Source organism: Microtus pennsylvanicus, chromosome X, assembly GCF_037038515.1.
Source record: "Microtus pennsylvanicus isolate mMicPen1 chromosome X, mMicPen1.hap1, whole genome shotgun sequence".
In the NCBI taxonomy this organism is placed as follows: Eukaryota; Metazoa; Chordata; class Mammalia; order Rodentia; family Cricetidae; genus Microtus; species Microtus pennsylvanicus.
Genome location: NC_134601.1, coordinates 54,812,656 through 54,840,520, shown reverse-complemented (window position 1 = coordinate 54,840,520; position 27,865 = coordinate 54,812,656). Strand labels below are relative to the sequence as shown.

The 27,865-nt window shown below is 49.4% G+C and overlaps 1 pseudogene; it reads right to left on the bottom strand.

Annotated features, from left to right (window-relative positions):
• Nucleotides 1–27,410, bottom strand: LOC142840350 (protein BTG1 pseudogene; annotated as a pseudogene).
• Nucleotides 27,411–27,865: the final 455 nt, after the last annotated feature.

The window sequence follows — 27,865 nt, the reverse complement described above, 5'->3', positions numbered from 1 at the left end:
TTAGGCCTGGAAGTGTAAGGTGATATGGGAGGCAAAGGTCTGCTTGCCCCCACCCAGCTGCTCAGTAGGCAGTAAAGATGGTACCAAAGAGCACCAGTCTGGGAGAATCACCAGGTAGTGCTGGTCAGCGATGTGCTTCACCTGAACTAGGCCTGGTTGTGTGAGGAAGGCACAGGAGGAGGAGTCTTGGTCACAGAACAGGGAGGCTTAGTACTCAGGCTGTGGAAATTGAAGGCAGGTCGTCTTCTGGGCCATCAATGTGCAGGCACGTTGCTTGACCATGTTTCTGCCTGTCGGACACGTGAGGACTTTCAAGGAAGGAGGAATCTTGGTCACAAGCTAGATAGTGATGGAGACTGGGCTGCATAACCCTAAATTTTTCTGGCATTGTTAGGATACTGGAGGCGAGTCAGTTATGATTCCTCAGCTTGACCCCAGCTGAGTAGGAGTTGAAGGGATGGCACAGAGGGCAAAGAAAAGCATTACTCACAGGCTCAGTTCCAATATAGGCTTCTTGACCCCTACTAGGCCTGGGAGTGGTGAGGTTAGGGGCCACTCATCTAGTTGGGCTGGTACCCACCAATCCATGATTATCAGAGTAGGTTCAGGAGGGCATGGGGTCTGGGTTCCAAAGGAGGCTTCACTGATCCGGAAGCTGGCACAGTGGGACGATGCCTGGAACCGTTAGAATGGTGCAGAAAGGCAGGGTCTTGATCCCTCACCAAGAAGGTCCTAGCTCTGAAAGGGTCAGGGTCACTCACTGGGTTGACTGAATAGCAGGATTTTGATCTCAAGCTAGTCCTAAATTCCTAGTATGACATCTTCAGGATGTGGTCTGGGATAGTGCACATTAATAACATACATACATACATACACACATACATGGTTTTTCGAGACAGGGTTTCTCTGTGTAGCCCTGGCTGTCCTGGAACTAGCTCTTGTAGACCAGGCTGGCCTTGAACTCACAAGAGATATGAATGCCTCTGCCTCCTGAGTGCTGGCATTAAAGGCTTGCACCACAACTGCCCAGCGGTGCATGTTAATATTAAATCCACCTAGGCTGGTCCCTAGGAGAATGGCCCTGGATAGAGAGACTCTTGGGAATCCACCAAGCCACTGTGTGAAAATGTTTGGGGCCTGGCAGTGTGTGCTTTCAGAGCACAGGGGCTTGATCACTCAACAGTTTGGTTTGTGTACAGATGCACCTTGACCCCAGCTGGGTGTGGGAGGATGGGAATGACATAGATGGGCAAGGCTTGGGGTAAATAAAACTGGGACTGTGCTCAAGTTCAAGCTGGGCTATCCAAGCTAGGCTTGAAGTCCGAGACTGGAGTGTGAAAGCAGGGTGTTGGTCACTTAAAAGATCTGAGCTGGGCTTGGGGGTGTGAGGACGGTACAGGAGATCGGACGTTTAGGTCAGGTACAAGGCTAGCTTGAATGCAGATGGCAAGACCCAAGCTAGGCCTGTGAGTATTAAGACAGAAGCAGGGGAGGACTTCTGAGCTCTCACCAGACAGGCCTGGTAGGGGTCAAGAAGCAGGCATAGGAGATGTAGCTTTGAGTAACCGCGCCCCCCTTTGCCCTCCTGTGCCATCCCTTCAACCCCCACTTAAGCTGTGGACAAGCTGAGTGATACTAACTGACCTAGCAATGCCAAAAAAATGTGGGGTTAAGCAGTCACCAGTGCTGTTTAGCTTGTAATCGAGATTCCAGACAAAGCAGTGACGCCGTTCAATACTGGGGAGGTTCTTGGAATCTCACCCGGTAGGGATAGTGCCCTGGATGCTTGAGCAACTTAGCCTGGGAATATGGGATCCCTGCGGAGTGGCAAGATTCTGGATCACTCATGAGACTGGCTTGTGGGAAAAGTGATACCTCGATTAGCCTAGGAATGAGAAGATGTTTCCTGAGGGTGGATTCTTGTTCCCTAACAGGGTAGGGTGGTGACTGGGTCACTTTATCCACTCTATAACTAGCACTATTGGGATGGGTTTGAAGTGTATGGAACCAGGCCATTCACTAGCCTGGGCTGGAGTGCAGGCTGTGCTCCCCACACTGGGCCCAGAAGTATTAATACCGCAACCTCTGGGTAGGATTTGAAGCTCTCACCAGGCTGGGGGGGGGGGTGCAGGCTCATTGACCCCAGATAGGGTAGAGCGTGTCAGTCTGGATACTGGAGGTGAAGTTCTTGGGTACTCAGAAGGCTTCGCCTGGAAGTATGAGGATGGTGTGTGAGACCAGGGACCTAGAAACCCACCAGTTTGGACTGGTGTCTGAGTTCAGTGGTATTAGAGATGGCAGCAGAGGGCAGGTGTCTGGGAGACTCACCAGGCTGTGCTGTTTAGCAGACTGCTTCCCTGGATCTCAGCCTGGATATGTGAAGAAGGCACTGGAGCGGAAGTCTTCATCCTGTGTGCAGACATTTTGTCTCTAGCTTGGCTTAAGTATCAAGAAGGCCTGGTACTCAGGCTCTGTGTCCTGATATTGATTTGGACAATGGAGAAAGTGAAGGCAAGTAGGATCATGGGAAATCACTATGCTTGACTCATGGGCAAGCTGCTTGACCACAGCTATGCCTGAGTGTGTGAAGACTGTCGAGAAAGGAGATCTTTTTTTTTTTTTTTTGATTTTTCGAGACAGGGTTTCTCCGTAGCTTTTGGTTCCTGTCCTGGATCTAGCTCTTGTAGACCAGGCTGGCCTCTACCTTCCGAGTGCTGGGATTAAAGGTGTGCGCCACTACCACCTGGTGAGAAAGGGAATCTTGATCACTAGCTAGGCAGCACTGGTGTCCATGCCACCTGTCCCCAACATTTTCTGCCACTGTTAAGAGGCTGGGAGAGAGTAAGGTCATGATCACTCACTGGGGTAGATTGGTAATTAGCTCGATCCTAGCTCTGCTGGCAACTGTAGGGATGACACAGGAGGGAAGGCTTACCCACAGACTTAGCTATGGTGTGGACATTTTGTCTCCAGCTAGGCATAAGTGTGTAGAAGTTGTGAAAGGGTGGAGCTCATGGTCATTCACCTGTTTGGGCTGGTACATAGACTGTATCGTGATGTCACCACTTTCTGAATAGGTGCCCAGGATAAAGGCCTTGGTCCTAAAGGAATCTTGGCTGGTCTGAAAGCATTCTGGAACTGAGAAATATGGTAAAGGAGGGCAGAGTGAGGGGCCTGGGACTGTGAGAATGTCCTAGTAGTAAAAGTATCCATGTCGTTTAGTAGCTTGAGTTTGACTGCAAGCTGTGCATCCCAAATGAAACTCTAAAGTATTAATATGATGCTGCAGGATTTGGGGTTCTCACCATGCTCAGATGAGGCTTATTGTGATTGACCATAGGGAGGTCAGGGACTTTGAGGATGACTTAGGTACACGGGTTCTTGAGAACTCACCACGCTAGGCTGTCATGCAAACCGTGTGACAGCTGCTAAGACTGCCAGTGTAACGAGTTTTGAGGTGTACAGGGTCTTGATCCATTTGTAGTCTTGTCTGGTACAAATTCGTCTTGCCCATCCTTGGATATGAGAGTGTGATTATGTTAGAGATAGGCAAGGCTCAGGGTCAGCAGTACGGTCCAGTCTGGGCTTAGGAGTGTAAGAATGGTGTGTAAAGCAGGGTCTTGGTTACCCATAATGCTGATTAACCCCAGGCAGGCCTGAGAATATAGGGATAGCATAAGAGGGCAAGGGTCATACTCATGTACAGGCTTGTTGAGTATGACTATGTCACCCAAGCAAGGTCTGGGATAATTCTGACAACAACAGGATAGGATCTTGAAGTCTTACAAGGCTGGGATGGTGACCATTCTGATTGACTCTGGGTATAGAAAGCTAGATTTTTTGGAACTCAGAAGGCAAGCCAACAGCGAGGTCTAGAATTAGGGTGGCATTAGGGACCAGGATCCCGGCCAGGATCTTGAACACTCATCAGTATGAATTGGTGCCCAGGCTGTTTGACCCCACAGTAGAGGTGGTGCCAGAAGGTAGGTGTCTGGGAGACTCACCAGGCTGGGTTTTTCTGCAATCTGTTTCAAATGAACTAGGCATGGAAGTATGAGGAAGATTCTGGACTTGGAGCCTTGATCACTGAAATGGGAGGCCAGATACTTACGCTATGTGACCCGATATTGTCATGGGAACCTTGCAGAGGTGAGGGCAAGTGGGCTTCTTAACTTCTTGGGTGATTGCTGTACTTTAATGATGGGAAGGCTGCTTTACCACAGCTATGCCTGAGAGTCAGGGAATCATCAGGGAAGGGAGATTCTTGTCTGGCAGGCAGAGCTGGTGACCCAGTTCACTTGACCTCAACTAGTTCTGGGATTGGTTAGGATGCTGGGTTTGGGTCTTGATCCTTTTACCAGGGTCAGCTAGGGAGCATGGAACTTATCGCTCAAGTCCAGCTCACCTGGGAACTGTGAGGATGAAGGTAGGTGAGGCTCTTGGGCAATGGCCGAGCTTGGCTGATGGGCAAGTTGTTTTGATGGAGCTACGCTTAAGGTGCGAGGCTTGCCATTGGAGGGGAAAGTCTTGATCACTATTTGGACCCAGATGGTGAGCAGTCCATTTGACTGGGATCATGAGGATGCTAGGGGAGAGTAGGGCCTTGATTACTCACCACACTAGGCTGGTGAGAAGGAAGCTTGAATCCCAGGTCGACTTGAAATTCTATGGAGGGCATAGTGTGGAGATCATTCCCAGGTTGAGCTTGTGAGCAGGCATTTTCAGGCCAGCTAGGCCTGGGAGTGTGGTTATTTTGGGGAGGGGCAAGGATGGTGGTCTCTCACCTGGACTGCTTGGTTGACAATTGTGACCTCTTTTCCAATCTGAGGAGGTGCAGGGAGCAGGGATGTGGGTTACCCAAGAGTCTTGGCACGTCTGGGAGCTGCCATGCAGGAGAATGGGGTCTTGATCCTGGGTCTGGGCTTGAGGGAGGACAGAGCAGCACACAGATGCGGGTGGTTCTCCAGGATGGCTGAGAGGGCAGTTCATGCTTCTCATGCAAGGCTTGAAAATATTCGTATGATACCTTCAGGAATTTGACATCTCAGCAGGCTACAATGGGGCACATTACTGAGGACTGGCAAGGTGGATTGCTTTGAAAACTGATACCAGCCAGGCCTGGGCATATGAGGGCAGTTTGGTAGTGCAGGGCCTGGATCCCATGTAGGTCTGGACTGGTATCCAGGAGGATTGACTCCTGCTGGACCTGGTAATGAAAGGATAATACAAGAGGATGGGGTCAGGGTCACTCACGAGGCAGGCTTGATTGCAGGCTGCCCGGCACAGGTTGGGCCTGGAAGCATTCTGACAGCAGCAGGATAGGCCTCGGAGATTTTACCAGCCAGTGATGGTACATGGTGTCATTGATCCCAGCTAGACTGCAGCTCAAGCAGGTGGTAGTCTTACTGTCTGCCAGCAGCCTGTCCTGGGAATGTGATGTCAGCGCTTAAGAGGAGGTGTTGTGGTTTGAATGAGAATGACCCCCCCCTTAGAATACTCGGTCTCTAGTTGGTGGACATGTTTGGGAAGGACTACGAGGTGAGGTCATGTTTGAACATTGATGTGACTGGGTGAGGACCTGGTTTGAAAAAGCCCAAGAAGATTACAGTTAGCTCTCTTCCTGCTTCCTGCTTTTACATTAAGAATTAAACTCTAGGCCCCTACTGCACCGTCATGCCTGCCTGCCTGCCTGCCTGTTGCCATACTCTCTGCCACAATTAATTCCAGATTAACACCCTGGAATCATGAACCACAAATTGTTTTCTTGTATAAGTTTCCTTGGTTGTTGTTGTTGTTATTATTATTATTCATAAAATCTATTTTGATTGTGTTTTCCTCCTCTCTCAACTCCTTCTATATCCTCACCACCACCATACCTAACCGACTTATGCTCTCTCTCCCCCCTTTAAAAAAGTGTTTTTATCACAGTAATAAGAAAGTAACTAAGCTGGCTGGAGTCTGGGGGCACTCATGGAGCTGGTTTGTGCTGAGGCAGTGTTACCTGGCCTATTCCTGGGAGTGTAAGGACAGTGCAGGAGAGGACGTTCTTGTTTCGTCACCATAACAGACACGCGTTCCTGTTGCTTCAACCATTCTGTGCTTAGGGCTATAGGACTCTCAGAGGTGCCAGGGTCTGGGTCACCCACCCAGCCACACTACAGTTCAGGCTGTGCACTCTAGGCTTAGAACCACACCAGCAGGGTAGCATCTTGAGTTCTTAGTAGGCTGGGATGTGCTTAATTTGATTCAACTTAGCTAGGCAATGAAGTGTGAGTCTGGCTAGGACGATCTAAATAAGCAGTACCTCAGGCCAGCAAGGTTTCGGGCCTCACACTAGTTGGGGTAGTGTTCCAACTGCTTGACATTACCTGGACCTCAGATTGTGAGATTCTAGGTCATTTTTGAGACTGGCTTGGTGGGAAACTTCATGATCCTCGCAAGCTCTGGGAGTATAAAGATGGTATGTAATGCTAATGTCTGAGTAGCTTACCTCCCTGATCTAGTCTCCATGCTGCTGGGTACAGCTAGGCCTGGGAAGATGTGGATGGCAGACATCAGGGCCACTCAGCAGGCAGACTCAATCAGTGATCCTATTCACCTGAAGTAGTCCTGGGAGTCTGGGGAAGGTGGCCAATAGGGATACTTGACTGTTCCGTAGGCTTAGCAGTTGCTCAGGCTATAGGAGACAAGGCAGGTTTGTAAGTGTGAGAGCAACTGAAGGTGGAGGTAGGGGCAGGGGGATATGTTGTTCTCACTAGGCTGGCCTGGTGCTCCGTTATATGAAGCAACATTGTCCTGTGCACTTGGGGAAAGTGAAGACAGATAGGGATATTTGACATTCACCAGTCACTGTAGATCTTCAAGCTGAATGACTGCAGGTAGGCCTGGGATGGTGAGGATGTTGCAGAAAGGAGCATCAGTAGGCAATGGTGGTACCCAGGCTGTGTGATCCCAGCAAGGCATGAGATTGTTAACATAGTGGCATAGTTCCCAGTTTCGTCACTCTTCAGGTTAGGCTGGTCAGTAGGCAACTTGATCCTAGCTAACTCTGAGTGAGAGAATAACACGGGAGAGCAAAGGTCTAGGCAGAAAGAGTTGGCCTTGTGTGAAGTCTTTGGGACCTGAAACAGGCCTAGCAGTGTGGTAACAGTGTAGGAGGGCCGGGTTCTGGGTCACTCACCAGGGTGGACTGCTTCACAGTGTGCCTATGGCTGTGAGATCACTTTCTAGTCCAGTAGAGAGTGAATGCAGAAGGCTGGGTTTTTAACCAAACTCAGGGGAAAGGCAAGCTGCTTGACCAGGAGCAGGCCTAGGAGATGGGGAATGGCACCTGAGGGCAAGGCCTCACCAGGCTGGGAGGGTGAGCACTCCGATGGATCCCAGCTAGATAAAAAAGTGTAAGGATGACAACACCCAGAAGAAGAAGCATGGGGGTGGTGTGGAGGCCAGGCTCTTGATCACATACCAGACTGGGTCATCACTCAGGTCTCTGGACCAGAGCTAGGCCTTGGGCAATGGAGGGGGCAGGAGTCTGAGTCACTTATCAGGATATGCTGCTCAGCGAACTGTTTCATTAGAACTAGGCCTGGGGCTGTGAGGAAGAAATTGGAACAGAGCCTTGATCACTGAACCCGAAGGCCTGGTACTCAGGCTTTGTGACTGGATGTTGGCGTTGGACCTTAGGGAAGGCAAGTGAAAGCAGACAGGGCTCTCAGGCAATTACTGTGTTTGGCTTATGGACAAGCTGCTTGACCACAGCCTGTGACTGTAACCTCGCTCCCATTCTGGGGAGGTGTAGGAGAGCAGCAGCCTGGGTCACAAAGGAGTCTTGGGTAGTTTAGGAGCTGTTGGACGGGTGCAAGGTCTGGGAACGTGAAGATGGTGCAGGAGGGAGGGGTCTTAATTTCTCACCAAGAGGGGCCTGGGAACATGGGGATGTCTGTTGAGTGCATGTGTCCAGGGCTCTCACTAGGCTAGGCCAGAATACAAGCCACCCAAGCTTGATCCGAAAGAATTAGTATGACTCCCGCAGGATGTTGAGGTCTCCCTAAGCAGGTAAGGCACACAATCTGATTGACCTCAGCTAGGCCAGAGATTGGGGTAGGGGACAGTTCAAAAAAGTTATGTTTCCTGGAAATTTACCCCACTGGCCTGCTGTGCACACCGCCACACCATCTAGGTCTGACATTGTCAAGATGGTTCAGGAAGTCGGTGTCTTGTTCAGTTACCAGTCCGGGTTGCTATCCATGCTTCTTGACACCAGGTTGGCCTCTAGGTGTGGTGATGGTTTTGATGGGTGGGGTCCCGGTTCACTCTCAAGGCTGAGATGGTGGGCAGGGTGCATGGTCCCAGCTAAGCCTGGGGCTGTAAGGAGGATCTGGAGCAGGCATGTTGAGCACTGGGCAGGGAGAGCTGTCACTCGGGATGTGTGTCTAGATCTTTGCGAGTGGCTACAGGGCAGATGACAGAAGGTAGAGATGCTGGGCAATCACAGAACTTGGCTGATGGTCATGCTTCTCAACCACAGCTACACTTGGGGCTTTGTGTAGTCTTAGGAAAGGGATTTTCTTGATCACTGTTGTGGTGCTGGGGAGAGCTGTATGGGAAAGTGGGAGCTTGGCACTCACCAGGTTTGAATAGTGAATAAGGGAGCTTGACCCCAGCTAATCCTCTGTCAGTCAGAACAACTAATCCTCTGTCAACTAATCCAGCTAATGCTCTGTTAGTCAGAATAACTAATCCTCTGTGTCAACTAATCCAGCTAATGCTCTGTCAGTCAAAGGGCCAACTACTCACAGTTGGGGCTTATGGGCTGTACTGACTACTCATATGTCAACACAAAACTAACTCATTTGACAAGAAAGAATCTCAGTTGAAAAAATGCTCCCACCATATTGGCCTATGGATAAGCCTGTCATGTGTTTTCTTGATTAACTGACTTTTGCTGGTGCTTCTTTTGGGTTCCTGGTTCTGGGCGGGGTACGAAAGCAAGCTGAACAAGCCACAAGGAGAAATAACCAGTGAGCAGCGCTCCTACAGCTCCTCCCTCCAGGTTCCTGCCCTGACTTTCTTCAATGGACAGTGCTGTGGAAGTTCACGATGAAATAAACTTTTCATTTCCCAAGTTGCTTTTGGTCATGGCATTTTATCACAGCAATAGGAAGTGCCATTAAGACACAGGTGGACTTTGTGACCAGAGCTACAGTATTGGTGAAGAAGGATTTTGAGTCATTCACCATGCTAGGAAAGTCCATGGTGTCCTTGGGATTGTGAGACCAACTGCTATTTTGAGCTGGTCTGTGAGGGCAGGGTTCTGAGATGCTAACCAGGCTTGGCTGGTCAACAAGATGCCTGACCCACAGTAGGCCTGAGAAAGTGCAGTTGTCTCTGGAGAGCAGGGTCCTAATAGCTCACCAGGATGGGCTGCTATTTAGGCCAGGCTTCTTCATCTAAGCCAGGCCTGGGACTGTTGTTGTACACCGGGAGTACAAGGGGTCCGGCAATCTGCTTGGGTGTGACATCACCAGGCTGGGAGGGTACAAGGTCTAGTCATCTCCAGCTAGACCAGGCAGTGGCAAGATGGCATGGGCAGGTGGGGTTCTCGGAAACTCACTGTTTGTGGCTGCAGTGCGGGTTGCTGGACACCAGTCACACCTGCCGGTGTAAGATCAAGATCGACATGGAGGGGCAGGGTGTTCACTCATCAGGCTGCGCTGCTTGGCCGTCTGCTTGATCCGAATTAGGCCTGCAAGTCTGGAGAAGATGCTGGGGGGAGTCTGGATAACACAGAACGCTGAGCTGTTGCTTAGGCTGTGCGACCCAAGTTACAGCCATGAGTGGGAAGAGACACAGGCAGGTGGGAGGTATTGGACGCTCGCTAGTTTTGCCCTGTGCTCAGGGCATTTGGACTAATCTTGGCTTGTGAGCCTAGAGAAGGTGAAGGCAGGGGAAGTTCTGGAGCACTTCCTCGGCTGGGATGCGAGGCAAGCTCATGGACTAGAGTTGTACCTAGGAGTATAAGGATGGTGCAGAAGAGAGAGTCTTGATCATTGAGTAGGCTGGGCTGGTGCACAGGCTGGTTAACTCATATCCTGGGCTTATTAGACTGGTTAGTGATGGTCTGGTTCACTCACCGGAATTGGCTAGTGAGCAGCAGCTTAACTTCAGTCAGATCCAGAACAGTGGTGCAGCAGGGCAGGCCAAAGGCCTTTTAGTATGAAGCTAGCATGAGACGGTTTTGATTGTTTATAAATCTGAGGCGGTGTACAGGCTTCTCGAGAGGTGCTGGGTCTGGATGACCTCAGCAGGAATTGCTCACAGGCTTTGAACACAAGCTAAGCCTGGGAGTGTGGTAACAGCTGGGATCAGGAGCTCTGGATCTCTCACCAGGCTGTTAGGCCTACCTCATGTCACATAGCCTACATTTCAACCCAGTCTGCTGCGTAACCCTAACCCTTGCCCTCCCCCGACTCAAGCTGTCGATGCCAGTTTCCAGATAGGATCGGGTTCTCTGCGCAGTCTGATTGACCTGAACTAAGTCAGGAAATATATGTATGACTCTCACAGGCAAGATTCTTGGGAACACAGCACACTGGGTTGGGGACAGGGTATGTGGCATCAGCTTTGCATGGCAGTGTGAGGATGGTCTGGCACGGCAGGGTCATGATCACTCAAAATTTGGGGCTGATGGCCAAGTTGCTTTGGCCCAGCTGGGTGTGGGTCTATGGAGATGGCAAAGAGGTCACAAGTCTTCTTTACTTGCCTGGTTGTGCTGGGCATGATCTGCTTGACCTGAATTAGGCCTAGGAGTCTGAGGCAGGTCCTCCTGGTTCAGGGTCTTGATGACTTACCAGCTCAGACTGTATGACCTAAGCTAAGCCCAAGAGTGTGATGAGAGCCAAGGCAGCTAGGGGAGTTGAACACTTATTAGTCCGGCTGGGTGCTCCAGTTGTACGATTCAATCTTCGTGAGTATGAGAAAGCTGAATGCAGGTGGTGATTTTGGGTACTCACTAGGCTAAGCTGACAGGCCAGTTGCTTGTACACAGTAAGTAAGGTCTGTGGGGATGGGAATTCCAAGGGAGAAAAGAGACTTGGCTGATCACCGACTAAGCTGGGCTTATGCCTGGGCAGCCTGGCCTGAAATAGTCTCAGAAGTGTTAGGAACATGTGGGAGGGAGAAGTCTTCATCACTCAATGAGGTAAGCTGCTGAGAAGGCAATTTGCCCCCCAGAGTAGAAAGGGCACAGGTGGACAGTGTTCTGGGTCACTCGTTAAGCTGGGGTGTGTGCAGTCTGACTGACCCAAGCAAGGTCAGGGGTCATGAGAATGGTTCTGGCCTGTCAGTATAAAGATGGTATGGGAGGGCATAATTTTGATTACTCACCAATCTGGCCTGATGTCCAGGTCGTTTGCGACTGGGACTATGTGGTGGCACAGGCTAGGTAGCAAAGGACTACGTTACTTACAGGGTGGTGCGATCTGTTTGATTCCAACTGAGTCTGAAGTGGTGATGAAAACCTGGAGGGGGCGTCTTGACGCTGATCAGGTTCAACTGGTACCCAGGCTACTTATGATGGTGGGGCAGAGCTCGATTTGACCCCTCAGCAGTGACCCAGGCAGATTGACTCTAGCTAAGTCTGGGAGTATGAGGATGACCTGGGAGCGGAAGGAACCCAGTCACTCCCTGAGCTGAGCCATAGTGCTGGCTGTGCTACCCAAGTTGGGCATGGGAGTATTAGTACAACAACGGCTGGATAAAGTCGTGGACTCTCACTAGATTCAAATATTGTGCAGTATTACAACCCTGACTAAGCCAAGGAGTGTGGGGATGACTGTGGAGTGGAAGGTTCTCGGGAACTCACCATCCTGGGCTGGTGAGGAGGCTGTGTGCCAGCAGGTAGGTCTGGGGAATATGACAATGTGATCAGAAGTTCTCATTCACTCACAAGGATGGACTGATCTGAGAGGGACTGTTGGATCACTGCGTCGTGTGAGCTAAGGCATGGTGGCAGGGGTCACTAAGCAGACTTACCAGATCTGTGAGCTCTTTCCTGAAAAGCAGATCTAGATAAAACCAGCGTGGCAGCCATTGTGAACAGAGCTAGGCTGGAAGGTCTGGTCACTGTGTGGAAGGGAGGGCTTCTGGTTCGTTAGCCGGACTTGGATGTTTGCTGAGGTGCTTGACTGGAACTAGACTTGCTATTGTCAGAATTGTGTAGAAGGCTGTGGTGTGACTCCTCACAAGGATGGGTTGGTACTGAGGCTGTGTATCCCAAGCTGGGCCTGGGGGGTGTCTTATTACAACAGTGACAGAGGAAGATAGGCTGGCACCCAGGGTGTGCAAGCCAATCAGACATGGGAGTATTAACGTAATAATAGCAGGATAGGATATTGAGTTCTCACCAGCCTGGGATGGGGAGCTTCAGACTGACCCAGCTAAGCCAGGGAGAATGAGGATGGCCAGGGCTGACAGGTTCTTGGGAACTCACCATGCTGGGCTGGTGTGCGGCCTGCTTCACCAACGCTAGGCAGAGACTCTGAGGATAATCACGGAGAGCAAAGATCCAGGTCATTCACCAGTGTGAGGAGGAATACATGCAGTGCAACCCAAGCTGGACCTGGGGTGTTGGCAGGACTCCATCAGGATGGAATCTCTAGTCCTCACCAGGCCGGGATGGAGCACAGTCCGACTGAGCCCAGCTAGGGCAGGGGCGGTTGGGGATCTCGGGAACTCAGCACACTGAGCAGGTGGGTGTTCTCTTGGGCATCAGCTGGTCCTGGCAGTGTGAGACTGCTGTGGGAGGGCAGGATCTTGATCACTCACCATTTGGGGTGGGCACCCAGGCTCCTCCATCTCAGCTGTGTGTGGAATTGGAGGGACGATGAAGGAGGGCAGGGGTCTGAATCCATCACCAGGCCCGACTGTTTAGTGATCTTGCTTATCCCAGTGTAGACCCAGGAATCTGAGGAAGGTACAGGAGGGAGAGTCTGTCAGTCAGCTTTCTGGGTTGTTGTTCATACTGTCTGACCCAACCTAATCCTGGGATCGTTAAGATGGTGAGGAAGGCCCAATATTGATCACTCAGCAGTGTATGATGGGGTAAAGGGAACCTGAACGCTGCTAGCTCTGTGATCCTTGGGGTGACAGGAAATGCAAAGATCTGGATAACAAATGGACTGAGTTTGTGTGCAGGGTTTGTGACCTCTCTCTGTTCATGTAGCAATGGCATAGAGGGCTGGGATTCTTGGTCATTCATCAGGCTTGCAGTATGCTTGGGATTGTGAGATCATGTTCTAGTTTGAGTTTGGGATCGCGGGAAAGCAGTCTGGGTCATTTATCAGGCTTGGCAGATTTGCAAAGTGCCTGACCTGGACCCAGCCTAGGTGTATACTGAAGATGCCTGAGGTCAAGCGCTTGATCCTTTACTCAAACGATCTTATGTTAAGGCTGCTTCAACTATTCTAGGCCTGGTAACAAAGGGGTGCCTAAGAAATACACAAGTCCGGGTCACTTACCAACCTGAGCTACACTGAAGACTGTGTGACCCAAAGTTGTCCTGGGGTTATTAGTATCACACTGACGGGTTAGGATATTGAGCTCTAATAGGCTGGGATGGTGTGCAACTCTATTGACCCCATCTAGGCCCTGAAGTGTGACGTAGCACGTGAGGTCCCTGGGAACTCACAAGACTCTGGGACAGCAGCTAGCTTCGAAAGTGTGAAAACGGTGTTGGACAGCTGTCCCGGTCGCTCACCAGGCTGTGCTGCTCAGCCAGGCGGTTGACTTAAAGTCTGCTTTGGGGGAGGGGAGTTTTGATCACATATTGGGCTGGGCCGTTGTTGAGGTTATAGGAGGCAAGGTAAGCCATGATGGTGAGGATGTTATATGAGAGATGTAATATCATCAGTGCACTAGGGGGCTCTCTTTTCTCTCCTGCTAGTCAAAATCCAGTCCTGGGATTGTTCGGATGGTAGTTAAGGACAAAATTTTGAATGCTTACTGTTGTAAGCTCATAAAGAGGCAATTTGACTGCAACCTGACCTGGGACCATGGGGGTGGCACAGCAGTGCAAGGTCTGGGTCACTCATAGGCTGAGCTCGTGTGTAGCCTGTAGTCGTGTGGTAGTGACAGAAAAGGGTGGAATTCCAGGTCACTCTCTTGGTTGTGCTGCGCATACTGCCTGTGATCGTGAGATCAGCTGCTGGTCTGAGAAGGTGCAGAAGAAAAGGACTCTTGGTCACCAAGGAGGCTTGGCTGGGACTGTAAAAATGGTGCTGGAAGGTAAGATCTTGATCCATCACCCAAGAGGGACCTGGGACTGTGAGGTTGTCCTGGGAGTGCAAGGATCTCCATCACTCACTCACCAGGCTGGGCTGGAGGGGGACTGTGTGTCTCAGGCTCCATCTGAATTCATTCCTATGCAACTCCGAGATAGGACTCTAGCTCTTACCAAGGTGGAATGGTTCAAGATCTACATCATTCCTGCTAGGCCAGAGGTTAGGAGGGTTTCAGGCAAAGTTCTCAGGAATTTGCTACACTGGGTTTGTGTGCAGCCTTTTGGACAGCAGTTAGCCCTGCAGGCATTGAGACAGTTTGGGAGGACAGTGTCTGAACCTGTTCTCATGTTGCTCGACCTGGGAGTGTGGTTACATTCTGGATAAGCAGGGCCCATGGCGACTCTCTTGGATGTGAGTTTGGACAAGAAGCGTGAGCTAAGGTAGGTGTGGGAGTGCGAGGGTTGTGTGAGGGAGGCCCTTGATCAGTCTGTGCTGGTGAGCAAGCAGCCTGACTCCAACTGGGCCTGGGACTATGGTGATGCCATGGGAGTGCTGGGTTTTTGGTTCCTCTCCAGGATAGCTTCAGAGTCTTAAGACGACCCAGGAGGGGGAGACTTGATCTCTCCCCAGCCTAGGCTGTTGTGCAGAGGCTATCTGTTTCAGACTAATCCTGGGAGGTTGACAAAGGCAGATGAGGATATTTGGCTCTCTGTCATCTATCCTGATGGTCAAGGTTCTCGGCCACAGCTAAGGCTGTGAGAAGCAGCGCAACACAATAGGCTAGTATCTTATGCTTTCAGCGGGCTGGGGTGGGGCATAGTCTGCCTGACCCCAGGTAGGCCAGGCCTTCAGAAGTTGAGACTCTTAGGAACTCACTCGGATGAGCAAGTGTGTCTGCTCTTTGATACCAGCTAGTCCTGGCAGTGTGAGGATGCGGGGGAGGGGGGCTGAGGCAAGTCAATCACTCATCACCTGAACAGGCACCCGGGCTACTTGACCCCAGCTGGATCCTTGATTGAGGGCATGCCACAGGAAGGTTGTGGTAGGGTGAAAACCATGTATCATGTATGTATTAATTCAGATTAATATATGCAGTCACGGAAGGTATGTGAGCAGTTTTGAGCTGATTGTGGGGTGCACGCCCAGGAGAAGATGTATTTCTCCATCATCGCAGCAGTGACTTAATATGTTAATCTGTTCCCCTTTTCACTCTGAGTTCAGGATTGGTTCAACAACAGCAGAATCCAATTTAGGAAAACCCAGAAGGTGTTAAAGAACAAGCATCTGTCTACCACCCAAGACAAATTATCCATGAAGAATCGTGTGGAGACGATAATGTAGTCCTGGAGCAAGATGTGGATGAACTCTTCTGGTGTCCCCTTCATGGTACTATGGGAATAACACAGGAGGGCAAAAATCTGATTCACTCCTAGGCCCAGCTTGTATTGGGTCATTGTGACCTGAGATAAGCCATGGACTCCCGGAATGGTGGAAAGGGATGAGGTTTTGGGGTCACTCGCCAGCTTGCCTGGCATTGTGAGACTAGCCAGTCTGAATGAACTGCTGTGGAATAGCGCTTGTCTGGGTCTCCAAAGAGGCTTGGCTGGTTGGTTAACTGCTTATCCCAAACTGGGTCTCAAATGTGAAGATTTAATAGGAGGGCAGGTTCTGTATACTTCTCTAGTTTGGGATTGCACCTATGCTGCTTCAGTGAAAACTAGGCCTGGCATTGTGTGGATGGGCTATGAGTGCAAGGGTCCAGTCTACTCACCAGGCTTGCCTTCGTTGCAGGCTCCATGACCAAAGATAGGCCTCGGAGTATTAGTATGGCACGGTCAGAATAAGATCTTGGGTTGTCACCAGGATGGAATGGTATACAAACTGATACCACCAGGGAGTGTGATGATGCCTTGGGCAGGTGAGTAACTTGGATAGTCACCACATTGGAGTAGTGTGTAGGCTATGTGACAGACACCAACTATACTTGTCAAGTATGTGATTCTGGGTAGGGATATGAAATAGTATGTACTTTAAGGCAAAACTATGCATATAGCTTATATTGTAAAAGCTGCTTATATGTTCTCTTAAAAGTATATTAACAGTCCGAGGATACATAAAAATAACATACTGAAGACATTCCTTGACCTTTGAATGTGGGAAAGTTGAAAGCAGGCAGTGATCTTGGTTACTCACTTCACTGGGTTGATGGGAAAGGTGCCAAACTACAGCTAGGCTTGGGACTATGACGGTGGTGTGGAAGGGGGGAGTCTTCAAACTGTCATAGCTGGGTTGGTACCCAGGCTGCTTGATTCCAACAAATCCTGGGATGTTTAGGATGGTTGAGAAGGGCTTGATTTTGGGAAGCAGGCTGGGTCTATGGGGATAGCACAGATTGAAAAAAGCCAATCTGAAAGGCTTATGTGTAGCCTGCAACAGAACTAGTCCTGGGAGTATAGTAATGGTAAGGATTCTGGGCCACTCAAAAGACTGGGCTGATGAAATTAAGAGATAACTCAGTCTCTTCGCTGAGCTGGTGCTGGGACGCAGAGTTTTGGATCACTAACCAAGCTTGCATGTTCAACCAATTCTTTGGCCCTCACTAAACCTGGGGGTATGAGGGCATTGAAGGAGGAAGTAGTTTTATTCTCCCTGGAATAAGCTGGTGGTCGGACCGCCTCACCCATGCTAGGCCTGGACTGTGAGGGTATCCCTGAAGTACAAGGGGACTAGACTCTCACCAGGGTTTGTTGGAAAGCAGGCTGTGAGGTCCAAGCAAGGTCTGGGAATATTAGTACCACACCTACAGGTTAGGATATTGAGATCTCACAGGGTTGGCATGACTCACAGTCTGATTGATGCCAGTTAGGCCAGGGAGTGTGGGATGGCTCTAACAGGTGAAGATGTTGGGCACTGTGAGACATTAGCTAGTTCTGGCAGCATATGGATGGAACGGGATGGCAGAGACTGGCTAACTTACCAGTCTTGTCTCCTAGGGAACCTATTTGACCCAGCTGGACTGGGACTGTGGGAATAGCACAGGAGGGTTGGGGTCTTATTCCCTAACCAAGCTGCATCGGTCCGGCATCTGCCTGACTCAACTAGGCCTGGGAGACCCAAGAGGATGCTGGGTGCAAGGCTAGATGGTCCAACTGGCTGGGTTGTATGTATAGACTCAGCCTGTGTGATTCCAGGAAGGCCTGTGGTTGTGAGGATGGAAAAGGCATGTGGGTATGCTGAACACTCACTGGGCTGTCCTGGTACTAAGGCTGTGTGACCCCCCATATTGGCCTATGAGTATTAGGAATGTGAAGGCAGGTTGGGCACTTATGTTTGGTTTATAGACATGCTCCTTGACCACAGGTAGGCCTGGGCATGTTAGGATGAAGGAGAAGAGAGTCTTGACCACTGAGCAGGATGAGCTGGACTGTTTTACCCATCCTAGTCCTAGGATACTTAGGCCATGGAAGAGGGTTGAGTCTTCATCACTGAACAAGACTGGTATGAAAACCATTAGAGCTCAGCTATTCTTAAGATTGTAGGGATGGCACAGGGTGACAAAAGTCTACATGATTGCAGATTAGCCAGTGAGTGTGAAAATGGTGGGTACAGATGTTTCTCTGGGTCACTCACTAGTCTGTGCGGGATTGGGAGATTAGCTGCTAATCTTCAGTGATGTGGAAGGTCGGGTCACAAAACAGGCATGGCTGGTCAGGAAGTGTCTTGACTAAAAGTAAGCCTAGAAGTCCAAAGATGGTGTAGGGGATTGAGTTGTTGACACCTCACTGGGATGGGCTCATACCCACATGGTTTCATGAAGGTTTTGATGGTGAGAATGTCCTGGGAGTGCGAGGCTTCTGGTAACACACTAGGCTGGGCTGAAGTCTAGAGTCTGCTAGCTAGAGAGCGTTAGTAATTCAGAGGAGTAGAAAAGTTTGGACTCTCCCCAAGCTGGAAGGGTGCATAATCTAATGGACTCCAGCTAGGCCAGGAAGTGTGAGGATGGCTTAGGCATGAAAGGATCATGGTAACTTACCATGCTTGCTGGCTCTTGTGCGAGCTGTACGAGACAGGCTAAGTGTGGCCAAGTGTGGTACTCTGAAGGTTTTTGAGAGATAGTGGCATCTAAATTAATCACTCTGTTGTGCTTTTCAGAGATCAACTAGGCCTCAACTAGGCCTGAGACTCTGAGAAGTGGGCTGGATGGGGGTGGGAAAGGGTGGTCTTGAATAGTAATCAGGGTAACCTGGTGAGCAAATGGCTCCGCTCCAGCTCTGCCTGAGAATATGGAGATGCCTCCTGATGGTAAATATCTGGGTGACCTCTAGGCAGATCGGTTTATTTATACGGATTTTTAAAATTTCATACAACACATTTTGATCATTTTCTTTACCTCTCCAAACTCTTTCCAGCACTTCTTCATCTCCCTACACACTCAACTTTATGATCTGCCTGTCTCTCAAAACAATCACATAAAAATATGAAAACCTCCTACAAAGCCAAAACAACAATTCAAAAAAAAGTACAGAAAACGATGGAGTATATTTTGTGTTGGCTAACTATTCCTGGGCATGGGACTTTGCCATGGATCATGGTTGATAAACTCAGAGTCACTCCATTTGAAAAAAAAATGGGTTTTCTCTTTAGAGAAAATGGGTTTTCTCTTTCCCAGCAGGTATCAATTCTAAATAACTTCTTGGTGGGACTCTGTGCTCCTAAACTCTGATTTGGTCTGGTTTGAACTTTCACAGGTCTTGTTCCTGCTGTCAGAGACTCTGTCAGTCCCTATGTGCATCAGCCACATTGTACCCAGAAGACACTGGTTCCTTGACGTCATCTGACATCTCCTGCTTGCTCTTACATCTTCTTATACCTCCTCGTCCACCGTAGATCCTGACCCTAGGGAGATCTTGTACTCAGGCTTTGTGACCCAGTCTTAGCCTGGGAGTGTGGGGAAGTGAAATGTATTGGAACTTAGAAGCCCTCACTAGGTTGCACTAACGGGCAAGAAGCTGGACCACAGCTATTCCTGGGAGTGTGGGGACGCGTAGATATGCAGGCAAGGAAAGTCTAGATCATTGACCAAGCTATGCCCAGGAGCAGGCAACTCGACCCTAGCTTGCATTAAGAATGCCTGGCTGGAAAGGGAGGAAGGTCTGGGTCACTCACAGGCAGGCCTGGAATGCTGCGCTTTTCTGAACAGAAGCAGAGGAGTAGACTGGGTGGGTGCAGAGGGAGAGTGGGGGAGGGACTGGGAGAGAAGGAGGGAGGGGAAACTGCAGTCAGGATGAAAAAATAATTAATTAATTTAAAAAACAAGCCCAGATACTCAGCCTATGAGTGACCCAGACCCTTACCCTTTATTATATCCGCATCCACAAAGTTATATGGGGTTAAGCTGCCTGCTTACCAGTTTACTCTGGCAAGTGATCCACATTAGGCCTTCCCCCATTTTATATATCTCAAAGTCCAAGGCTACTTGGGTGATGTAGATTACCCCTACCAGCTCTGCATGTGAGTTCCTAATAGCTACCCACCCTCCCTCTTCCTGATATAAACGGGCTCATCAAACTGTTTCCTATCTTAGCCGGTATAGAGTTCAAGGTCCTGCATGTTCCCTATTAATACTTTGAGGCCTAACCTGGGTTGCATAGCCTGAACTTCTGTCCAACTTGTGGAGAGACCTGGATCCTTACACTTCCAGGACTTATTAGTATGCCCTAGGGGCGGGGGTGGGGTCTTGATGTCTCAGGAGCCTGGCATTTTGGGTAAGCTTGCTACTGTTTTGGGCGTTTGTTACTGTTAGGCCTTGTAGAATGAGCATGATGTAGAAGGACAGGATCTTGATCACTCACCAGTCTGGGTTTGTGCCTAGGCTGCTTGACCCCAGCTGGTACAGGAGGGCAGGGTTCTGTATCACTCACCAGGCTGTGCCGGTCAGCAATTGGTTTCATCTGAACTAGGCCTGGGAGTGTTAGGAAGGCTCTGGAGGGGAGCCCTAAACATCCAGCAAAGTGGCCTGGTGCTCGCTCTGTGCGAACAGATAGTGGCTTCTGACTGTGAGGATGGTTGAGGCAGGAGAAGATTTTGGGTAACTGCTCTGCTTGTGATGGATAAGCTCCCTAGTCAGAGTAAATCTCTGGAGTGAGGACTGTCAAGGAGAAGGAAGTCTTGATCACTGACTGGGACTCACTGGTAAGTAGGCTGCTTGCACCTAACAGGTCTCAGGACTGTTAGGCTGATGGAAAGGCCCAGGGACAGACTGCTTACCAAGTTAAGTTGGGGAGTAGAAAGCTCTTCCTGGGTGTATAGGAATGGCAGAGAAAGGCATAGATGGAGCTAGGCCAGGAAGTGTGCTAATGGTGCAGACGGGTGGGCTTATGGCCTAGTCTGGAGGGCAAGCATCTTGGCTTAAACTAGGTATGGGAGTGGGAAGACTGTGTAAGAGCAGGGTCTTCGTTACTTACCAGGATGAGCTGGTATCTGGGTGGCTTGACCAATGCCTGAGACTATGGGGATGTTTTTAGGGACATAGCAGTCTGGGTCATTTCCCAGGCTTCACTGTTCAGGGATCCGCTTGACCAAGCTAGTTCTGGGAATCTGGACTGTGAGCCTTCATCACCCACAGGGCTGGGGTTTCACTCAAGCTGTGTGCAGCAATCTAGGCCTATCAGCATGAGGAAGATGTGGAAGAGAGAGTCTAGACTGCGGCGGTACTTAGGCCATTCACTTCTTTCCTCTGGTGTCTATGCTGCCTGACCTCAACAAGCCCTGGAATTGTTTCTATGCTGGGGAAGTGTGGAATCCAGGGTCACTCATCTCTTTGGGCTGGTACAGACTGCCCATGATCATAAGACCACAGCTAGACTGAGTAGTTGCAGGAAGGCAGGGGTCTGCCTCACAGTGGAGGTTTGCCTGCTCTGAGAACCACCTGAGTGGCTGGGGGTATGGGGATGGTGCAGGGTGGCAGCCTTAATTCCTTACCAAGAGACACATGTCCTGAAGATGTCATGACGTCCTGGAAGTGTAAGGATCCAGGTCTCTCCACAAGTTGGACAGAAGTTCAGGCTATGCAACCCAGGTTAGGCCTCAAAGTATTAATAGGGAACATGCAGGACCTTGAACTCTATACCGGCTAAGATAGGAAACAGTTTGATGAGCCCGTTTATATCAGGAAGAGGGAGGGTGGGTAGCTATTAGGAACTCACATGCAGAGCTGGTAGGGGTAATCTACATCACCCAAGTAGCCTTGGATTTTGAGATATATAAAATGGAGGAAGGCCTAATGTGGATCACTTGCCAGAGTAAACTGGTAAGCAGGCAGCTTAACCCCATATAACTCTGTGGATGCAGATATAATAAAGGGTAAGGGTCTGGGTCACTCATAGGTTGAGTATCTGGGCTTGTTTTTTAAATTAATTAATTATTTTTTCATCCTGACTGCAGTTTCCCCTCCCTCCTTCTCTCCCAGTCCCTCCCCACTCTCCCTCTGCACCCACCCAGTCTACTCCCCTGCTTCTGTTCAGAAAAGCGCAGGCCTTCTATGGATATCAATAAGACATGGCATACCAAGTTTCAGTAATTTTAAACACCTTCCCATGTATTAAGGGTGGGCAAGGTGACCCAGTATGAAGAATAGGGTCCCAAAAGCCAGTAAAAGAGACAGAGACAGTCCTCACTCCTACTGTTAGGAATCCCATAAGAGGATCAAGGTACACAACTGTCACATATATGCAGAGTGCCTAGGTCAGTCCCGTGCAGGCTCCTTGGTTGTTGGTTCAGTCTCTCAGAGCCCCTATTAGCACAGTTTAGTTGATTCTATGGGTTTTCTTTAGATGTCCTTGATCCCTCTGACTCCTACAATCCTTCCTCCCTCTTTTCAGCAGGATTCCCTGAGCTCAGCCTAAGGTTTGGCTATGGGTCTCTGTCTCAGTTTCCATCAGTTGCTGGATAGAGCCTCTATGAGGACAATTGAGCTAGGCACCAATCTATGAGTATAGCAGAATATCATTGGGCATCGTTATATTGACATTTTTTTTCTTTAGTTTTGCTTGGTTCTATTCTAGGTCTCTGGGCCATCCAGCCTGTGGATCCTGGGGCTCCACGCACTATTGGGGGTGGACTCATTCTTGTGGCATGGGTCTTAAGCTGGATCAGTCATTGGCTGGTCACTCCCTCAATCTCTAGGCCACCCTTACCCAGCACATCCCATAGGCCGGAGAGACTGACTATATATAGGTCGAGAGTTATATGCCTGGGCTGGTGTCCCAGCCCCTCCACTTGAAGTCTTGCCTGGTCACAGGAAATGGCCAGTTCAGGCTACAGATCTTCTATGGCCAGGAGTCTTAGCTGGGGGGTCATCTTTGTAGATTCTTAGGAGGTTCCCTTGCACCACGTTTCTCCTCCAAAATGGCCCCTTCCAATGGTCTATTTCAGTATTCTCTCCTTCCATCTCTCCTTTAACCTGCTCACTCATGTCCCTATCCCCAGCCCTCAGTTCACTCACAAAGTGTCTCCTATTTCCTCTTCTCAGGGAGATCCCAGAGGCTCTCTCCTTGAGCCTCCATTGGTACCTAGTCTCTCTGGATCTGTGGGTTTTAACAAGTTTCTCCTCTGTTTTACAGCCACTATCCACTTAAGAGTACATACCATATTTGTCTTTCTGGGTCTGGGTTACCTTACTCTGAATGTTTTTTTTTTTTCCAGTTCCATCATTTTCCTGCAAATGTCATGATGCCGGGAATGAATAAGGAAAATGTGGTGCATTTACACGATGGGCTGTTTTTTTCCCCCCCATAGCTATACCTGGAAGTGTATTTATGGTAGGGAAGGACAGGTTGTGTGGTCATTTACCTGGTTGCACCGGTACACAGTCTGCCTGTGATCGTGGTATCTGTCCCTAGTATGAGCAGGTACAGGAAGGGCAGGAATCTGGTTCACAAAGCAGTTTTGACAGCTCTGAGAGCTTCCTGAGTGGAACTATGCCTAGGCAGGCATAAGAATGGGGCAAGGGAGTGGGTATTGATACTTAAACAGAGGCCTGGGGCTGTGGGGAATAAGGCAGGAGTGTGAGGCTATGGGTTACTCACCAGGCAGGGCTGAAATGGAGGCTGTAGAACCCAAGCAAGTCCTGGAAGTATTAGAAGACACCAGGAGAATAGGATTTGATTTTTGACCTCTTTCCAGGCTGGCTTGGTGCAGTCAAAATGATCTTAGCTGCCCAGGTAGCAAGAGAAGAAAGACTTACATAGTGAGGTATTGGGGACTCACCATGCTGGACTGGTGTGCGATGCCAGCTAAGGTCGCAATGTGAGGATGGTGTAGAGGGCAAGGTCTATGTCACTCACCAGACTTGACTGGTACCTGTGCTCTTTGATAAATCTGGGAATGGTATTGTGGTATTCTGGTGAATGGGCAGGGTTTTACATCACTCGTAAAACTGGGTTGGTAGGCCTGAGATGTAAGGATGATTTGAGAGGAAACAGCTTCAATATCAACAACCTGGCTAGTGCCCAGGCTGCTTGACCTTAGCTGGTCCTGGAACTTCAGAAATGACACAGGACTGCAGGCTCTAAATTATGCACCAGGCTGTGTTCATTGGCTTTATTCTTGACCTGGACTAGACCTGGAGGTCTGAGGAGGTTACTTTACTCTAAGTCTGGATCACTCACAGGGCTAGGATATTGTTCAGATTATATGGTCCAAGCTAGACCTGCGAGTGTGAGTATAAGATGGCAGGTGGGGACACTGGACACTCTGTATTGTGCCCTAATACCCATGCTGTGTGACCCAATCTTTGCCCACGAGTGTGAGGAAGCTGAAGACAGGTGGCGACATTGGGCGCTTACAGGCTGGGCTCATGGACAGTCAGCTGAACCACAGATATGCCATAAGCATGAGGATGGGAGAAGGGACCCTCACGGTCCCTGACCAGCAGTAAACTTTACTCCAGCCAGGCCTGGCAAAAGGCTGTCCCTCTAAGATCTGTCTTCTACACGGTCTTTATGAACTTGAGATAGGGAGATTGTGGTAACGAAGGGCGTGGTTGTGGGGCTCTCACAAGGATGAGCGGCTGCATCATGTGCCTGGTAATTTTCCATAAGCCACAACTCTGAGCTGATAATAGAGATAGGAGGGGATTCACTATCGGATTAAACCAAGGAGCAATCTGCTTGTTCCAAACGGAGTCTTGGAGTTTCAATTTTGTGTAGACAGGGAGAGTCCTGAATTTTGATCAGGATGGATTAAAACACAGGCGGCTTCACTCATGATAGACCTGGAAGTGTGAAGATGCCCTCAGAGCACAGGTTCAGAATACAGGTTAGGGGACCCAAGCAAGGCCTTGGTGCATTATTCTGATACTGCCAGAATAATCTACTGTGTTGTCACTAGGTTAGGATGGTACACAATCTGATTGGCTACAATTAGGCCAGGGAGTGTGAGGATGGTTTGCATAGGAGAGATTCTTAGGAACTCACGGCGCTGGTCTGTTAGGCAGGCTGTGTGGCACCAGCTAAACCTAAGCAGTGTTAGGGTGGTGTGGGAAGGCATGGTCTTTATCACTCACCGTTCTGAGCTGCTGCCCAGGTTGTTTCATCCCAAGTTGGCACACAATTGTAAGGCTGGTAACATGGACCAGGGTTCTGTGCCATGCACTGGACTAGGCAGGCCCACAAGCTACTTCATCCAAACTAGGCCTTACCATCTGAGGAAAGCACTGGAGGGTGCTTCATGACAACTCATAGGCTGGACTGTTCATCAGACTGGGAAGATGAGAGAGTAAAGGCAGGTAGGGAATTTGGGTACTCACTCGGGTAGCCTGGTGTACTGTCTGCCTGGGATCCTGAGCTGGTGCAAGATGGCAGGGGCCTGGGTTTCACGGTTTGTTGTTTGCCCCAAACAAGATCCGGAAAGTTCGAGACGTTAGCAGAAGCCCACCACTTGATGCCTCACCAGGCTGAGTTTTAGTATGGCTGGTAGGAGCCAAGCTAGGCCTGGGGATATTAGTAGAAGATCCAGGATACACAGCTGAGCTCTTCTCGGACTGGAATGCTGTGTCCAGGGAGTATGTGTATGGCTCTGACAGGTGAGAGCCTTGAAAACTTCCTACTGGGCTGGCAGGCAGCCAGTATGTTACCAGGTAGGCCTGTCAAGTACATTATTCTGGGCAGGCATCATGACAGCACATTGTTAAAGATTTACCTTAGATCGGGAGCTCACCAAGGCCAGCTGGACTGTGACTGAAAAAGCATGGGATAAAACCGGACTCTCTGAACATGGCGAACAATGAGGGCTGCTGAGAAGCCAAGGACAGTGGCACTGGGTTTTGACCTACTGCACGTACTGGCTTTGTGGGAGCCTAGGCAGTTTGGATGCTCACCTTAGTAGACCTGGAAGGAGGTGGGCGGTCCTTGGACTTTCCACAGGGCAGGGAACCCTGACTGCTCTTTGGACTGGAGAGGGAGGAGGAGAGGAGTGGGGGGAGGGGAAGAAGGGTGGGAGGAGGGGGAAAGAAATGGGAAGCTGGGAGGAGGCTGAAACTGTTTTTCTTTTTTTTCCTTTTCTCAATAAAAAAAAAAGAAAAAAAAAAAGATTTACCTTAGGATGTAAAAGCTAATTACGTGGAAAATCATTTCTCATCCAAAATATAGAAACCTTTCCATGTTGCCACTGGCAATAGACATGATCTATCCAAAAGTACACAAGTTCCAAATTTACCAAATAAATGGTGGCTGAGCAAAGTTCATCTTTTACCGCACTAAGGGAAAGGGACGTTACAAACTAGACCTCTGCTTTCTAAAACTGGGACATTTACTCAGTCTTAGAAACCCGCAAAAGACAGTGTCTCTTAAAGAGCTCTTTAAAAGTCTGTTACGAAGAAACATTCTGCTCACTTGCTACTTTTAAAGCCAAAAAGCCAAACAAAACCAGGCCCTTTCCTTTTCCATCATATGACCTAGCTTTTCTTCATGTACATTTATTGAAGAGCTAGGGGAAGCACTGGATGTAAAGTTTCCTCTAATTTCATGCTCACATGATTGAGCTTTCTTACTAAATGGCCAAAAAAGTTATTGCTAACATTCAAGTGTAGTAGTGCAAAACCCCTCAAAAAATCGATTGTGAAAGACGGTTTGTTGAGATATAGATTTAGGGGATGGATAGAGAGATGTGTCTGTTCTAACAGAGGGCCCAGGTTTGGTTCCCAGCACCCTCAGGGAATCCACCTCCACATTCCTACTCCTTACAGCACACTACACAGGCGGCACACAGACATACATTCAGCAAATCAGTCAAACACATAACTATAAGATTAAATTAAACATTTTTTCTTAAAGGAACTGATGTGATAGTTATAAAGTCTGGGTAAAACTTGGACCAACATTTGACTTTACTGCCTTGCAAATAAAGTGATTTTATCCTTGACTCACAGGCTAGAAACCCATCAAATGGTACTGTGCAAACTACAGCAAAGTCACTTAAAAATATTACCCCTGTATATTCGATCTTGTGCTAGGTCTTCAGAGCTTAAATTCCAAAATCCATCCCAAGAGAATCCCACCCTAAACAAAAATCCTATTTATCTGTCCATTAGAAGGTGACCCATCCATAGACTGTACCGACTATACCTTGACCCCATACAGTCATCATATTGTAGGTTTGAAGTGGGATTGGTCTTCGCCAGAGACTTTCCTGCCTGTAACCCATTCTGGTGTATAGCATTTGCTGTTCAGTGGTGCTCTGAAAGCCATCTCCTTCCGGCAAGGATTTATATAGCACACAGATGGAGCCATCCTCTCCAATGCGGTAGGACACTTCGTAGGGGTCAACCCAGAGTGTGAGTTCACGTGGGAAAAACCTGAACAACTCTTGGCTGCTCAGTCCAATCCGCTGGGCTGCCTGATCGATGAGAGGATCCATCTTATGGTTGATGCGAATACACCTGTAGCCGGATCCCTTGCGGGGCTCCTCTGGAAACCAGTGGTGTTTGTAGTGTTGTGCCAGCAGCTCCTGCAGGCTCTGGCTGAAGGTCTGCAGCTGTTGTTCGCTCCTGAGGCCCTTGATGCTGAGGAAGTTGGAGATGAATTCCGCAGCGGCACAGATTTCTCCTATCATGGTGGCTGCAGGGGTACAGAAGGGATGCCGGGAGTGGCAGAGAGCTCAGCAGTGTGGCGCTGAAGGGAGAGTGGCCACCCCATGCTTCTGGTAAGACCTGGTGGTCTAGAGAAAGCTATGCCACGAGGGAGGCAGTTTCTAAGTGTGGGGGCTTTGTACAAAACATTTCTTTCAGAGGAAAGAAGTCACAGTGCAGGGAAGAGATGAGAGAAGAGAGACAGCCTGGCCACATCACTTTGACCTCTGTAGCCACCTCTATCTTCAGCTTGGAAGCCTTCAAGCATCCCAAGAGTTGTATTTCCAATTGCGAGAGGCAAAGTTACGTACATTCTTAAACGGGCTGAGCACAGGGCTTAACACATGGAGTGCATATCTTGTCCTGTGAGTGTATTGAAGTGAAAAGTACTCGCTAGATGGGGCTGATGGGAAATCTGCCTGGCTAGAACTGGGAAGAGCATATGGGGATGGTGCGGCAG